Genomic DNA, 17,173 nt, shown 5'->3' on the forward strand with positions numbered 1-17,173 from the left:
TAGTTGGTGTTCTGGACCATTTTCCAAAATAATAGTTTTGAATGATAAATTAGGTGGGTTTTGTTTTTGGATATTACCAATCTTTTTTTCAGCAAGGCCATCTAATTCTATGTAATCAGCAAGTTCGGTTAGTTTGACTGGCTGGGAAGTTGGCATTCCAGGACATTTTCTGAAATAGCCTTTTCTCAGTTCCCAAGGGAGTTTTGCCTTTTAGCTCATTAAGGCCTACTAGTCTTTGTAACTACTGTACTAAATGCGGCTTGACTGGTTGCAAAGCAGACCATGTCGTCTAGTTCTGGATGATTTTGGGCTGTCAAGGGGCAAATGAAAGTGTAAGACCAACAGGCTGGTTTCATTCTAACGCACCTGTTGTTTCTAGCATGAATCGTGTGCCGGCCTCCTTTCTCCATCCCAGGCGGCTGCCAGCCGGGGAAGCGCCCCGGCTGATTTCCAGCTGCCCCGGGAACGCAAAAAACAGCGGGCGCCTGCCTGCGCAAAAACGACCGAGAAAGCAGCAGCCACTACGATCTTTTCACCCTGCGCGCAACCCTTTCCGGAACGGCCCCATTAATGACTGTCATCAACGATTTAAAAAAGCCGCTGCTTTTGCACTGCAGCGAGCCCTTCCAGTCCTGTGCAACCCGCACCGATCTGGGTGGGCTTAAGGCTCCCTGGCAGGTAACCGTGCCAAACGTTGCGCCCTAGAGGAGAGACGCTCCGTACTGGAGAGCGACCCAGAGGGCCTTACCTGCGCGGCGGCGAGGGAGGAAGAAGGCCAAAGCCGCGGGGGAAACCTGCGCTTCGTTAGCGGAGCCCAGCCTAGATGGCCTCAAGGCCTCCCCGCAGGAAGGAGGAAGGGGACCCGGCGGAGCCGAGCGCGCCCACCCGCCTGCCCGCCAAGGCCCCCAAGGGAAGCCACGGGCGGCGAAGCGGTGGCCCCTGCGTACCCCAAGAGACCCGGGGCGCTGCGCCGCGGGTCAAGATGGCGGTGGGCGCTGGAAGAGCCCTGAAGCAGCGAAAGAAAATCCGCCGCGTCCCTTTTCCGCCCCGGGAACTGCTACGGCTGCGCTCCGCTGCGCGGCTTCTCCCGCCAGGAGAAGCGCGAGAGGCCGGGAGAACCTTGTGTTTGGGCTGCCATGGTGATAGCTCCTGCAAGTGGCGAGGGAGGAAGGCTGCGCCCCTGCTTCGGAGCCGTCGTTGCTGAGCGTCCGTGGGTGCGGGGACGGTCCGCATAGTTTGCTGGTATGCTAGGGCTGAAGTCCAAGCGGGGGCGGGGGGCACCCGGTTAGGGAAAGCTGTTCTTTGGGCCACTCGGGCGCTCTCTCTGCCCAGCTACCTCGCAGGGTTGCTGTTATGAAGACAAAGTGGAAGATTTATATCCTGCCTTTTGTACAGGAGCTCAAGGCAACGCGGTATGTTGCCTTGAGCTTCTGTGCAAAAGGCAGGATATAAATCTAATAAATACTGCAAGCATCCTGATGGATCTTGTCTTAAAAGGTCAGAACATAGGCATCACTGAGCCAACTTGGTCTGGTCTGGAATAAAGCTACGTGGGGTTGGAGTTGATAGTACTGGGATGGGAGACTGCCAAGAAATCCAGGATTAGGACTGGATTGGGAGGTGGAAAACCTTGCAATAAAGACAATGGCAAGCCACTTATGAGTTGTTGCCAAGCAAACAAGATGAGTGTGGCTTTGTGGTCATCAGGAATTAAGCTCTGCTTAAGGGAGACTTTATTTTACTTTATAAAGCTGAGACCCTGAGGTATAAATTAAGCCCCTGACACGGGTGTAGGTAAATATATATTCTGTAAATCCTAGATGAAAGGACAAGACTGGGTTTATACAACACACAAACCCGGGTTATTTATTACTACTATTTCTGTGCTGCTGTACTCCAAAACTTTTGTTTGTTTGTGGATTAGGATGTTGTGTAAACCCAGACAATGTGGTTTATAAACCACACTTCATGGTGGTATTAGAACCTAGCAAATTGTGGTTTATTTAATAAATATGTTTATGTAAGCCATAGGTTGAGGTGTTGTGTTTATTCCTCCAGATTATCTCAGAAATTGATGTGTATCCTTTATAGGTACCAAAATTCCTCTCATCATCCTTCTGCATTTGTGGCTTGAAACACGGAAGACATAAATGGCTTTCTCTTTCCTGATAATTCATAGAATAGTTTTATATTTATTTACATCTAAGATTGCTTAATGCATACTCCCTTGCTCCTTTTCTAATACTCTAAATGAAAAACATTTTTTTTGTTTTTACAAAAAGTCTTGTAAAACTTTTTTACAAGAAATTGTTTTACAAAATCTTTTATATACTTTCAAATGCAATGGGGATTCTGATCAATAGCAGATATTTTGCTACGTAACACAGTAATTATTCTGGACCAATACATAATGTAGTATTGAAAAATGTGAAAATAGATGTGTAAACAGCATAGGAATAATAGGAAGCTGAATGACTTTGGTCAATTATTATCCTACAATCTGACCTCCATTACAGGATTGTTGTGGGAATATAACTGAAGAGAACATGGACCTGGGCTCTTCAGATTAAAGTTGGGATGAGCTTAAAAGAGCAAACACTGGGTAGAGATTGTGATGCAGGGTTTGGACTGGAAACACCTCAGTTCAACTTCCAGCCATGGAGTACAGTAGATGGTGCTGGGCCAATCATGTTCTCTCAGCTCAAGGGCTTCACAGGATTGTTGTTGCAGGGGATAACATTAGGAGACACCATCTTAAGCTCTCAAAGAAAACATGGGATGTCAGTAAAATATTTAAATAAATAAATGGAAGGAAATTAAACGGTAGGTTTTATTATGGAATTACCCCAAGTAAAAGACACATAGGTAAAGGTAAAGGTTTCCCTCGATGTAAAGTCCAGTTGTGTCCGACTCTAGGGGGCGGTGCTCATCTCCATTTCTAAGCCTTGGAGCCGGCGTTGTCATAGACACTTCCGGGTCATGTGGCCAGCATGACGACTCGGAACGCCGTTACCTTCCCGCCGAAGCGGTACCTATTGATCTACTCACATTTGCATGTTTTCGAACTGCTAGGTGAGCAGGAGCTGGGACTAGCAACGGGAGCTCACCCCGCCACGCGGTTTCGAACCGCCGACCTCCCGATTGTGTAGAATAGTGCAAGGATCCATTCTTGATGTGACAAATAGCTTAGAGTAGCTGTTTTAGAAACAAAATTGGTATGAAAAACAGTGGGATGAGGTAGAGGCACTTAAGAATCATATCATGAAACTGAAATAGTTCAATTTCATATTTACATGAATTGCTTTATACCCAAAGTCTCCTGGGAACATCATCATGGGTTGGATGGTGGGGAAGGTTGAGATGGAGAGAGGTGAGGGCAGATGCTGCCTACCATCAGGTTAGTGATGGTCAGAGGGAGATATGTTGGGAATCTGAGATGAGCTGCTCACAGGGTCAATGGGTTTGATGGTTGAGATTCATCCCACTACCAGCTCTCAGTATTCATCCTGATACTAGATCACTGGATCCTCAATGGCTGTTAAAAGCAAGTTTGGTATGTAAAAAATCCAGCCTCATCCATGATTAGATTGTGGATGAGTCAGCTGACGTAGCATATATGGTTGAAACCTGAGTGGGCCCAGGGAAGGGAGGTCTCCTTTCAGTGATATGCCTGATTGAGTCCCATTTTTGATATCAGCCATGATCTAAGAGTAGGAGGCTGGATGGCAGTTGTCATCTGAGAAGTCTTCATAGCTTTCAGAGGCTCTGTGCTTGTGAGACCTTGTGGCTGAAGCTGAGGTCTAAGGAGCAGCTGTTTATTGCTGAGGGCAGGTGCAGTGCATTCTGAGGACTTTGCTATCAGTTGTTTGTATTTGTTCCCTCCAGGCAAATGTTGTTCTCTTTGTAGGATACTGTTTTTACCTGTTCTTTCATTGTGAAGCTGTCCAGAATCATTATGGCATCAGGTGTTCTAGAAATTTGATGGATGAATGAATACATGAATAAATGAAGTACATTAATGATCTACCTATTCTGTCCTCAGTTTTCCCATATTGAAGGGAAGGGACTGAAGTCAGCTTTTACTTATGTTTGAGTAAATGCAATTAAATGCAGCTTCAGACCATCTTTCTTAATATGGGATGATCAATGACTGAGAAGTTGGGCATGTTAATAGTAGACTGAAACCCTCTACAGAATCAATATCAGTGTACTATAATTAGACTGCTTTTAAAAAGAAAAAGATTCTTGAGAAACAAGATGTACCAATAACAAAAAATAAATTAATGGATGTATATAGGTCAGAGAATATGCTCTTGTTGAATGCAGACTATATTTCCATTTTCTAAAATGATACAATGGTACTACTACATGGTAATTTTAAATATCCTATTCCATTCCAAAACTCTGAATTGGATTATATCAAACTAAGGTATGATTATATACTGTTAACTACAAGGCCAGCTGTTACAGTTCTGAAATTGGTGCATTCAGAGGAACTGTTCTGATCTATCAAAATAGGACTCTGATCATGGCTGCTGTCAAAAAAGGTCTGACAGAGAGATGAGCAATATCAGACCTGCTTTTGTTCAGAATTATGAATAGCTTCGGCATTTTCCCTTGGAATTTTTAAAAACAGAAGTACGTTTTTAGTTTAACTTTATCAGTGATGTGCAAATGTTTTGTGGTTGCTTCAAAAATGTTTTTGAAGCAACAAGAAAAGGTCACAGAGAAAAAAAATTAGAAGCCAGATTTTCATTAAAGGAAATCTTTCCAAGTAATGACTAGATTCCCTGCTGCCAAAGTTACATTTCGTATCGATGCATTGTATAGTTTACAAGATAAGAAAAGCCCAGCTACTGTAGATCAGACCAAGCCCTATCTCATACAGCATCCTATTTCTCACAATGGCAAATAAATACCAGCGGAAAGCCCATAAGCTAGACTCATTTTTCTTCCTATTCCTTTGATACTATTTTTTCTAAAATAACCATAAGTACTTGGGTAGCAGTTGTATTCACAAACAAAAGGTCCCTCAAAAGTTCAACTATTTTTGATGTTTGGGGAAAGAAAAAAAAAACATTTAAAATTACTTGGCAAGTTGTATATTAAGGCAGTTCGCAGCTTCAGTTACATTCATATTTACAAAGGAGCTGTGTCTACTGAACACACAATAGTTTAGGCTGTAATCCATTACTTGCTCACCTGGAGATAAACCCCAATGAAAACAATGAATTTAGAAATACATAAGATTAGATGTCACCCCAGTGTTTGACCTCACCAGGAGGAAAGAGCTAATCTAGAGCTAAAACACTACATGTCCTTAATTCTGACCTTAGAAAAACAAGCATATTTCCCTCTATTGGTGCAGAGGAAGTTTAGGAAAAAGTCCCTTTATGCCATTGTTTCTCAACCTTGGCAACTTTAATGTATGTAGACTTCAACTCCCAGAATAACCCAGCCAGCATGTGGGAGGTGGGGAATTCTGGGAGTTGAAGTCCACACATCTTAAAATTGCCAAGGCTGAGAAACACTGCTTTATGCTAATACCTTGTTCATCCCAAATAAAAGAGCCTTCTCTCAGACAAGGCTTAATTTCTAGTTTTCCGTGGTTTTAGAACTGAGATGAAAACTTATTCCTATACAAGATTGACCAGTCCCTCATGTTTTAAGCCAGGCATTTGGACCTACTAGCTTCCTGCTAGCTAATCGTCTGGGAAGAGATGAAGAGAACACATTTATTATTTGATTGATTGATTGATTGATATGATATATGATTTATGTAGCTACCCATCTCACCCAAGTGACTAGGCAGCTTTCAGAATTAAAACACCCAAACCCAACAGACACAAACCCCACACCCCCGTGCCCAAGGATAAATAATGCCCCCACTTACCATCAGTAGTAGTGGAGTTCATCTGCCTGGGGAAACAGCCAGGTCTTCAATGCCTTGCAAAAGGCTAACAGGGTTGAGGCCATCCAGGTTGATGCTGTTCCTCTGAGCAGATGCTGCCCTGATCTGTTTATAGAAATTTTTGGGAGAGTTACTAAATTTTGCTTGATTGCTATTGCTATATGAAGGTTTAACTCTGTTACAGTTACTCTGAAAGATATTTCTGCTGTTTAGATACAGATTGGTCTGCTTATTCTAATAATTGTTTGAATAATTTTGTATTGTCTTCCTGTCCTCTTTTGTTTTATCTAAGTATACTATACATTGGAAATAAAGTATATATTCATACTCATGAAAAGCTTGATATTATATTCATGAAAAACTTAATGCCATTTGGAGAAAAATCCAGCAGCCAGAGGATTCTCAAAGCAAGCCCAGGATCAGAAAAAAATGATGTGCTGCTTAGGAGGATCATTGAGAAAGCCAGTCTAACTGGCAGCCTTAAGTAGGGTTTCTATATTTCAGCTTTTGGAAAAGATAACACACTGGAGAAGGTGGCTAATTATGCAATGAGTTTCCCGTAACACAAACTTTATTTTTGCCCTTCTGTGATAGTGAAACGGCACATAGCTCATTAAATTAGTTATAATTTCTTTGACCACTTCCACTAAAATTAGCTGGGTCTTAAAAATTGTATTCACGTGATCTCTTTAACAAATCTCACTCCCAAACACAAAACAAGAAACAGCAGAAGCAGCCCTAAACCAGCCAACCCCACAAAGTGTGCCTTCAGGCTGGTCATTCTTTTTCTACCTCTATGTGTCAACCAGAAGGCAGCAGAATTGGACCTGTTTTTCACTGCTCCTACAGGTAGTCCTTGCTTAACAACCATTCATTTAGAGACAGTTTGGACTTACAATGGTGCTGAAAAAAACAGACTTAGGACCAGTCCTTACATGACCGTTGCAGCATCCCCACAGTCACATGATCATGATATGGGCGCATGGCAACCAGTTCACATTTATGACTGTCACAGCATCCCATGGTCACATGATAACTATTTTCAATCTTCCTGGCCAGTTTCTGGCAAGCAAAATCAATGGGGTACTGCGTGATTCACTTAATGACCACATGGTTTGCTTAACAACTGTGGTGATTCGCTTAATGACTGCCACAAAAAGGTTGTAAGATTGGATCAGATTTGCTTAATGACTGCTTCACTCAGCAGCTGAAATTCTGGTCTCAATTGTGGTCATTAAGTGAAGATTACCTGTATTTTCCCCTGAATGCCATGCACACAGCTACCCAATCTGTTTGCTATCACCTGGGGCCACTTCCCCCCATTGCTCCATCCCAAAATTTCTGGAATTAAAGATTCAACTCCCAGACATCTTGGATTCAATTTGTTTTTCTCTGAATGTGTGGTTGGAGTTAAAAGGGGACATGTTTGGGGAAATCTTAGGGAGATAAACCCACAAAATAAATTGAAGGGAAGAAAGTGCCAACACACTGCAAAAAGCAGGACAGTTTTGCTCAAGCCAGGCTAAACCGAAAATGGCTTTTGCTCCTGTAATATAACATAGAATAATAATAATAAAAAAACATCTCCACCCTTCTAGATAGGAAGTTTAGTATGTACTGAAGTAAAACTATGTGCAAAGGCCTAGGGTGAACAAATCCATCACACAAGAAATGACTGTGAAGAGAGACTTATCGCGTGTTCACTTCACCAAAGGTCAGCGCAATGCACCAAAGCCAGTGGATTAATGCATGAACAACGGGGGCAATGAAATGCAGATAGGACCAAATCTGAAAGCCATCTGCTAAATTTAAGCACACAAGCCAACATTGGTTGAGATGCAGGATATCTAAGGAGGAGTAGGGGACAAGGTCACAAAAGAAAAGAACAGACTTCTCACAGCTTAGCGTTTACAGAATCAATAGCTTTAAAAGCCAATGTAAAACGTTCCATTGACATTCAATTAAGATCTAATTACTGGGTTTGAATTCCTTTGCCTTCTTAATCGCTTGAGGCCCCTAAACCAACTAAAATGCCTGCAGTAACAGTTGATTGTTCAAGATGAGAGAGTTCTGGAAGTATAAAATAGCCATCCTAAAGTTCCACTTTGTATAGCATGGAAGCCCACCTGATGTACGTAGTCATTTGCATGACTGTGATGCAGCCCTTCATCTACAGAAGATACAAATTGTATGAAATTATCCACATGCTCTTACACAGTCTCTGAGCTTCCATTAGAGAAAAATGGGCTCTCTGTCATCCAGTCAGGGCCACAACTAGGGTCTGTGTCACCCGGGGCAAACATGGATTCCACACCCATTTTGGCTCCCCCCCAGCGCTCCTTTTGGCACCCCCCCCCCAGCACGGTGCCCAGGGCACATGCCCTGCTTGCCCCCCGCCCTAGTTGCAGCCCTGCATCCAGTACTGACTTACAGATTATACTAGTGCTGATAAAATAGTGGAGATTCTGCAATGTAAGAACAGAAGAAACAAAAATGGTGCATGTTTTCCCATTTCTAGGGTTGCAATTATCAAAGCAAAAGCCCCATTGAACTATGTGGGATTTATTTCTAAGAAGAGTCACATTGATTTTTATGTAAGTAACATAGCCTTCTACAGCCAAACAAACAAGAAAGAGGTGTCAATTGGCTTGGAGGAGCCCTATCATTTGCAAAAGAACATTAAAAATATTTCAAAAAATGAACACACTAGAGGAAACCCCCCTCAAAGCTTATTAACTCTGCTGGTTGCTAAGATGATTGGCTTCCTAGTTGCAGAGCAATGGCAAAGTTAGAGGGGACAGGAAATGGGATGGGTATTTATTTATTCTTCAGCAAAGGATCGTTACCTTGTCGTGGTGCTGGAGCTTGAGCACCTCAATGATGCCATGAGCTAAACCGTGAAGGGCCACCCAAGACGGGAAGGTCATGAAAGAGAGGTCAGACTAAATGCGATCCCTGGGGAAGGTAATGGCAACCCACCCCAGTATTCTTGCCGTGGAAACTAAATGGATCAGTACAACCAGAGATATGTCGGTATACCATCGGAAGATGAGACCCCCAGGTCGGAAGATGGTCTAAATGCTACTGGGGAGGAACAGAGGATGAGCTCAACTAGCCCCAGACGTGATGACGCAGCTAGCTCAAAGCCGGAAGGACGGCTAGCGGCCGACGGTGCTGGTGGTGAACGGCGAATCCGATGTTCTAAGGATCAACACACCATTGGAACCTGGAATGTAAGATCTATGAGCCAGGGCAAATTGGATGTGGTTATTGGTGAGATGTCAAGCTTAAAGATAGACATTTTGGGCGTCAGTGAACTGAAATGGACTGGAATGGGCCACTTCACATCAGATGACCACCAGATCTACTACTGTGGACAAGAGGACCACAGAAGAAATGGAGTAGCCTTCATAATTAATAGTCAAGTGGCTAAAGCAGTGCTTGGATACAATCCAAAAAATGATAGAATGATCTCAATCCGAATTCAGGGCAAGCCATCTAACATCACAGTGATCCAAATATACGCCCCAACCACAGATGCTGAAGAAGCTGAAGTAGAGCAGTTCTATGAGGATCTGCAGCACCTACTGGACAACACGCCTAAAAGAGATGTTATTTTCATCACAGGAGACTGGAATGCTAAGGTGGGCAGTCAAATGACACCTGGAATTACAGGTAAGCATGGCCTGGGAGAACAAAACGAAGCAGGACATAGGCTGATAGAATTTTGCCAAGACAACTCACTCTGCATAACAAACACTCTCTTCCAACAACCTAAGAGACGGCTTTATACATGGACTTCACCAGATGGACAACACCGAAATCAGATTGACTACATCCTTTGCAGCCAAGGGTGGCGGACATCTATACAGTCGGTAAAAACAAGACCTGGAGCTGACTGTAGTTCTGATCACAAACTTCTTCTTGCACAATTTAGGATCAGACTAAAGAGATTAGGGAAGACCCACAGATCAGCTAGATAGGAGCTCACTAATATTCCTAAGAAACATGCAGTGGAGGTGAAGAATCGATTTAAGGGACTGGACTTAGTAGATAGGGTCCTGGAAGAGCTATGGACAGAAGTTCGCAAGATTGTTCAAGAGGCAGCAACAAAATACATCCCAAAGAAAGAGAAAACCAAGAAGGCAAAATGGCTGTCTGCTGAGACACTAGAAGTAGCCCAAGAAAGAAGGAAGGCAAAAGGCAACAGTGATAGGGGGATATATGACCAATTAAATGCAAAATTCCAGAGGTTAGCCAGAAAAGATAAGGAATTATTTTTAAACAAGCAATGCACGGAAGTGGAAGAAGACAATAGAATAGGAAGGACAAGAGACCTCTTCCAGAAAATTAGAAACATCAGAGGTAAATTCCAGGCAAAAGTGGGTATGATCAAAAACAAAGATGGCAAGGACCTAACAGAAGAAGAAGAGATCAAGAAAAGGTGGCAAGAATATACAGAAGACCTGTATAGGAAGGATAACAATATCAGGGATAGCTTTGATGGTGTGGTCAGTGAGCTAGAGCCAGACATCCTGAAGATTGAGGTTGAATGGGCCTTAAGAAGCATTGCTAACACCAAGGCAGCAGGAGACGACGGCATCCCAGCTGAACTGTTCAGAATCTTGCAAGATGAATGCATGCTATATGCCTGCAAATTTGGAAAACATAAGAATGGCCATCAGATTGGAAAAAATCTGATTTATATCCCCATACCAAAAAAGGGAAACACTAAAGAATGTTCAAACTATCGAACAGTGGCACTCATTTCACATGCCAGTAAGGTAATGCTCAAGATCCTGCAAAGTAGACTTCAGCAATTCATGGAGCGAGAATTGCCAGATGTACAAGCTGGGTTTAGAAAAGGCAGAGGAACTAGGGACCAAATTGCCAATATCCGCTGGATAATGGAAAAAGCCAGGGAGTTGATGATATTAAAGGCAAAACTGAAATACTTTGGCCACATAATGAGAAGACAGGACACCCTGGAGAAGATGCTGATGCTAGGGAGAGTGGAAGGCAAAAGGAAGAGGGGCCGATCAAGGGCAAGATGGATGGATGATATTCTAGAGGTGACGGACTCGTCCCTGGGGGAGCTGGGGGTGTTGACAACTGACAGGAAGCTCTGGCGTGGGCTGGTCCATGAAGTCACGAAGAGTCGGAAGCGACTAAATGAATAAACAACAACAACATTTATTTATTAAATTTATTTGGTTGCCCATCATCATGTATGTGACTCTGGGCAGCTAACAATTAAAAACGGTATAACAAAATTATAAATAATGATACTAATAATCATCACAATTCACAACCAGGAAATGGGCTCGCCCACACCCTCAGGGCCCCAGGCTCTGGGCTCTTTAAGGCCTTGCAAAAGGCCAGCAGGGTCAGGGTGAGTCTGATTTCCAGGGGGATGATTTCCCAGAGGATGGGCACCATGACAAAAAACACTCTCTTCCTGGGTCCTGCCAGATGGCACTCCCTCATGGACAGGATCCGGAGCATGCCTCTCCTGCCAGATCTAACAGGTCAGGTAGACTGAGAAAGCTTATGATTGGCTGTTCAAACCCTGAATAAAAGCATTCTCAATTATTGCTCAATTATTTATGATAACTGGTAAGGCTATGTAGTGTTTCAGATTGGATTCCCACAAGGAGTACACATGCATGTAGCATACTTCCTGAATTATTTCCAGAGCACTGTGCAGCCCTAATAATGACTAATCTTCACTGTCAGTGTGGGAGCAGAGCCAAGGTCAAATTAGGTGATCATCTTCTTGATCATCAAGAGTCCCTGACCTCTTTGGACCAGTGGGCATATTTAGAATTTCAAAAGCATGCTGTGCCCATTCATTAGCAGCTCTCATGCAAAGCACGGCTCGTATCCCAGAAGGCAAACTGGTAAGATTCCCCCATGCCAGCTTAACAGGATGCTCCCTACTAAACCACTGTATCTTTATCTTTTATTCAGACATACTGTACTTTCAGACAAAATGTTGAGTCATAGTTAACTCACAGTTTTTATTTTCCAAGAATGTTGATGAGGCTTTTGTGAAGCCCAGAAATGTTCCTGAAAATGGAGATGATGTTACAAACTGCTCCTTTGCTTAGCTGCAGGATTCCCGTTTCTTAAATTAAAAGAATCTAAAATAGTACGTTTGATTAACTGAATTAGTCATATTCACAACATGGGAAGATGAGAAGAACTGAACTTGATATATTTGCAAAACATATCGCTCTACTTCTTACAGGGAAGCTGAAATTGCAATATTCACCCATCCTTATCCCGCATATGACTTGCTAAGTTTGATGACAATGATTGTGGGGCTCAAGCAAAGAATTCAGTCTCTGAGAAGTTGCAGTGAAGATGTGGAGTCAAGAGCCTCCATCAGAACAGATGAAAGGGCTGGGGAAATCTGGGAGTTGAAGTCCATACATCTTAAAGTTGCCAAGGTTGAGAAACCCTGACCTACAGGCTTTCTTTTCTCTGCTGGAACTCTGCATGGTCAGCAAAAGCATGACACGCTGATCCTCCTTTTAGAATTTTATTCCAAACTAGAGTAGTTGGGTATGGTGTGGGATGCAGTTTAGCGCCTTTGAGGGTATTGGAATGAGGAAGGCTACATTTTCCTACTGCTTACATAACAGAAGAGATTACTTCTGCAAAGCAATAAGGGTTGGGAGGGAGAGGATAATAGCTGTAAGAAAAAGGAGCTTTTAATTTTGCTGCTAAACCTAAGGATAGGTAGCCCCAACAGAGCAGTAAACTATGATGAACTGTCAGTTTGGCTGGCTGTTCTCATTACTATCACATATAGTAAGGATAGACTCAGAAGGGGAACAATTGCACAAAAAGGCTTCATCTTTTCAGCTAATGGTAAAAATAAGTTATACTACCCTCTTCCAGTAAGTTCAAATGGGTTGCTTTTTTCCCGAAGGCCAAAAATGTCTGGTTTGCTATGGATAATGACATGAACTTTCTATAGGCTGATCAACCAACTCTCTAGAGCAGCTTGCCCAGTTTAGCAGCTTCCAGTCATGTTGGACTACAACTCTCATCATACCGCTGCATCCATTAGACGTGCTGGTTGAGAATAATGAGAGTTGTAAATCTGAAGGATGCCAAGTTGATGACAATTGCTCTAGATCAGCCTTTCTCAACCTTTTGACCCTGGAGGAACACTTGAAATGTTTTTCAGGCCTCGGGGAACCCCTGCACATTCAGGCTCAAATATAGGCCAGAAGCTACAAAATTATAATACTCGTTTCACTGTGGGCCTGTATATATGCATTAACAGTGTTCTTAAACTAAAAATAATGAATGAAACTTACCTCTTTAATGTGAAGTTGCCCAAATTTGAAATAATGTTTTAAATATATCATGATCTCCCAGGGAACCCCAGTGACCTCTCGCGGAACCCTAGGGTTCCATGGAACCCTGGCTGAGAAACCCTGCTCTAGATTCTGCTCTGCCCCAATGCTTAGAAAAAGCAGTAGAGAAAGTTGGCGTGTTAGAACCAGGAAAAGTGAGGACTGAAAGATGAAGAGAATACGGGAGAAAAACATAGCAGACAAATAAGCCAATAGGGTGGAAGGACTGAGATCTCAAATTCAAAAAGTGTTTGAATTTCTCATATATTCAGCCTCTAAGATTACACTGATAGACTGGGGAAAAGACCTTCAAAATACTGATGCCTGTAATATGCTGTGCAATTTGGGTTACTCTACCACAAAATGGATATTACAGAGCTGAAACACTGCAGAAAGCTGCCATCAGAATAATCCTATCAACTCTCCCCTCTTAAGAAAGGTTACAACATTTGGGCTGAGAAAAAGATGAGGAAAGAGGGACAGTGGCTGGGCATTCTGGAAATTGCAGCAAAGTCAGAGCCAATGTACTTTATTTGGGTCATTGACCAGAGTTTTGTAATCTTAGAATATCTGGTTTAAGACTACCATATCTTAGCTGCAAAAATCTGGACAACCACTAGATGGGTAGCAAAGAGTTTTTTATCCAGGTTTTGTGACCCATATGTGCTAGACTTAATCTGGCTGGGCATCAGGGTGGAGAAAGCCTCTTCTAGACTTGGTTGTGGTCAGTTGTTCACTACAGACTTTCTTTGGGACTGGAGCTACTGGCTTACCTTGCTCTATAAGTTTCTTCAGTAAGCTTTCCACATTGATAGTGAAAATATAGAGCAAGAAAATCCTGTATTATTATCCTATAGAGATACGTAAAACCAACATAGATGTCTGTTGACTGCATCCTCCATCCCCTTCATCTATAGTAAAGGTAGGTGACTGATCCACTTACTTCCTTGTGCAACCCCTTTGAGGACACTGCAAACATTAAGTAGCACAATTAACAAAACTCAGTTAAAATCGTAAAAGAGGGTAAGAAAGACAGACAGACAGACAACTCAGGCACATCCGTTGCTATTTTTGTAAGAAAACCTAGAAAATCAATGGAAAATACTGTCTGGCACCACTCGTTTTACATCATTGCTTCACCACTGCAGCCCTAATCCCTATCAAAAGCCATCCAGTGGTTGCCCAATTTTAGTCTACAATGTAGCTCATCAACCAGGTGGATTGTGTAGTTGGGGTTATGAGATGAGAGTCCTAAAGTCAGAATTTATCCCCTTCTCCTTGTCTTCAGGTAAGATCATTGTCATGAGTGCCGTTGAGCTGAAGACATCAGCGCAATGGCACACATGACAATAACGAGGAAACAGGGGAAGGGGCTCAAGATAAGCAGCCATCAACTCACAAAGACGAAAGAAGAAGATACAATGGCTAAGCGGATCGCGAGGCACACCCAAGCTGTTAGCGCTAGCGCAACGGAGATCGCCCAGCTGACAGCAATCACCGGATGAATAGGGAAACCGATGATGGGCGATCCCGGAGCACCAGCGGGGCCTCGCAACCCCTCACCTACCGGCAAGACCGCATGTGGGACAAAGGGGGGTGACATAACCTCGAGTGAGGGGGCGCTGACCGGCGCGGGGTATTTAAACCCCGCACCGGCGCGCTCCTGTCACTCTCAGCTTTTTTCTACAACTGTAACTACGCTATGAATAAACCAGAGCCTGCTTCAACTGAACCAGTGTCTGTGTGTTACTCGGCGGTAGGCAGTGCATGACATAAAGCTGAGAGTCACAAACTCAGCCTCGCCGAGCCCCACCGGACGACAATGAGCCGCGGGAGGAGTAGACGGCGAGAAGACCAGGAACGATGAGGCCGGCGCGACGCGGACAAAGGGGGCGAGCCGCACGGCAAGAAGCAGAGGAGGACCGATCGAGGCCAGAGGCACCGCGGACTCCCGGAGCCATGGACGCCCACCCGGCCCAACCCGAGCCTCAGCTCCAACCCCAAGGGGAGATGGCGACAGAGGCAACCCGGCCACGGGAGGGAGCAACATACCTCCCGAGACCAGCGGAGAACCCCGCGCCCCACATCGCACCCCAGCCATGGGCGTGGAGCGGCAGCCCGACGGCGGTAAGCACGGGGGAGGACGAAGAAGCAACCCAGCCGACGGCGGAGGAAGCGGGCCAACGGACGGGAGTGCCTGAACCCCACCGGCGACCCACCCCCGCCGACACACCGATGGAACTGGCCCCAGCGGCGGCACGGATTGCGGACGGGGACGCACAAGCTAGACTCGCGGCCATGGAGACCCAACTGAAGGAACTCCGGACATGCTTCAATCGTTGATGTCCCCTGCGCCGCCCAACGACGTCCCCGCACAGGTCCACACCCCGAGCGAGGCGCCGAACTCCCACGGGCCAGATGATGGTCAACAAACGGCCCAGGCGGACGACGCCACAGGCCGGGAAGTGAGAGGAGGGGGCTCACAAAACGCCCGGGCCCCAAAGGACTTCCCCATCTTCTTTGATGGGAACCCCGCGAAACTGTCGTTCTTCATTACGAACGCCAGGGAGTTCATGGGGAGGCACGGACGCTCCTATGACTCCGAAGCGGACAAGATCGCAGCCGTGGCGATCAAACTACAAGACCGGGCGGCGGACTGGTACGTCCAATTGTACGAGTCCAGCTCCCCCGCCCTCGCCAACTTCCACGCCTTCATCAACGAGATGAAGAGCTACTTTGAGGACCCACTAGCCAAAGTGAGGGCGAAAAGCGCACTCCAAAGACTCAAACAGGGCGCACGCACTGTCCCGGACTACGCCCTCGAGTTCAAAGCCCTCGCAGGGAAGATCAACAACTGGTCTGAGACCACCCTGCTGGAAATGTTTAAAAGGGGGCTCAACCGCGACGTACTCCAATGGGCCCTCTACCGCGACGACCCAGAGACTCTACACGGTTGGATCCACCTCGCGGGGAAAGCAGAACACGCGCACCGCACCTTCCTCATGGCAATGACGGAAGACACAACCAACACCTGCCAAAAGGTACCCGAGCCACACGTGGGGACGGCCGGTCCCACATACCCAAGGAAGAAATTTAATCGCGGGCCCTGCAGGAGGTGTGGAAAACTGGGGCACAAGACAGCAGATTGCTTCGCCAACCGACCGCCGGCTAGTGTGCCTAAACCCGCCCCGAAAACTAGCCTCAAACCACCTAACCCGCCGCCGCCACCTCACCGCCGAATGACCGGAGCCACAGCGACACCAGAGGAAGGCTGGGACGCCTACTGGGGGGGAGAGGACGCCGTAGACCCAGACCAGCCGGCGGGAAACGCTCCCCGCCTGCCCTGAAACGCGTTGCGAGGCAGGCGGTGGGACAGCAGCGCGGACCACCTTGACGGAACGGTGAAAGCTCCGTTATAATGGCGGCAATCAAACTCTCTGCCGGCAACGAAGTCACCACGGCCGCGGCACTAGTGGACTCAGGGTGCTCGAAAAACCTCATCCACCCCGACTTAGTCGCCAAACTCGACCTCCACTGCTCCCCCCTCCCCACGCCGCTGGCATTCCACCAGCTGGATGGCTCAACAGCGGGAGGGAAACCAGCCACGATGCAGACCGAGCCGGTCACCCTGCAAATGGGCACTCACACCGAACGCACATCGTTCGTAGTTACCCACATCGGACGACCCATTGCAGTCTTGGGAATGCCATGGCTCGCGACAAACAACCCGCGCATCGACTGGGAGACCCGCACCTTCATATTCGGCGACGGCGAGTACCGGGCGCCAGTTCCGGCGGGCAGAACCAACCCCACTGTGGGACGAGCAGAGGCGGCTACACAGGACAACGCAGCTATCACAGCAGACCTACCGGAACAATACGCTGACTTCTCC

The 17,173-nt window shown here is 45.6% G+C and overlaps 1 protein-coding gene across 1 annotated transcript in view; it reads right to left on the reverse strand.

The window, feature by feature from the left end:
* CFAP20DC (CFAP20 domain containing) overlaps window positions 1-1,069 on the reverse strand; it is a 213,288-nt gene extending 212,219 nt beyond the window's left edge. Inside the window, exon 1 of the mRNA XM_063291508.1 lies at window positions 749-1,069. The gene's annotated coding sequence lies outside the window, so the exon portion shown is untranslated. The remainder of the gene's footprint in view (window positions 1-748) is intronic.
* Window positions 1,070-17,173: the final 16,104 nt, after the last annotated feature.

The sequence above is a fragment of the Candoia aspera genome, chromosome 2 (genome assembly GCF_035149785.1).
Source record: "Candoia aspera isolate rCanAsp1 chromosome 2, rCanAsp1.hap2, whole genome shotgun sequence".
Classification (NCBI taxonomy): domain Eukaryota; kingdom Metazoa; phylum Chordata; class Lepidosauria; order Squamata; family Boidae; genus Candoia; species Candoia aspera.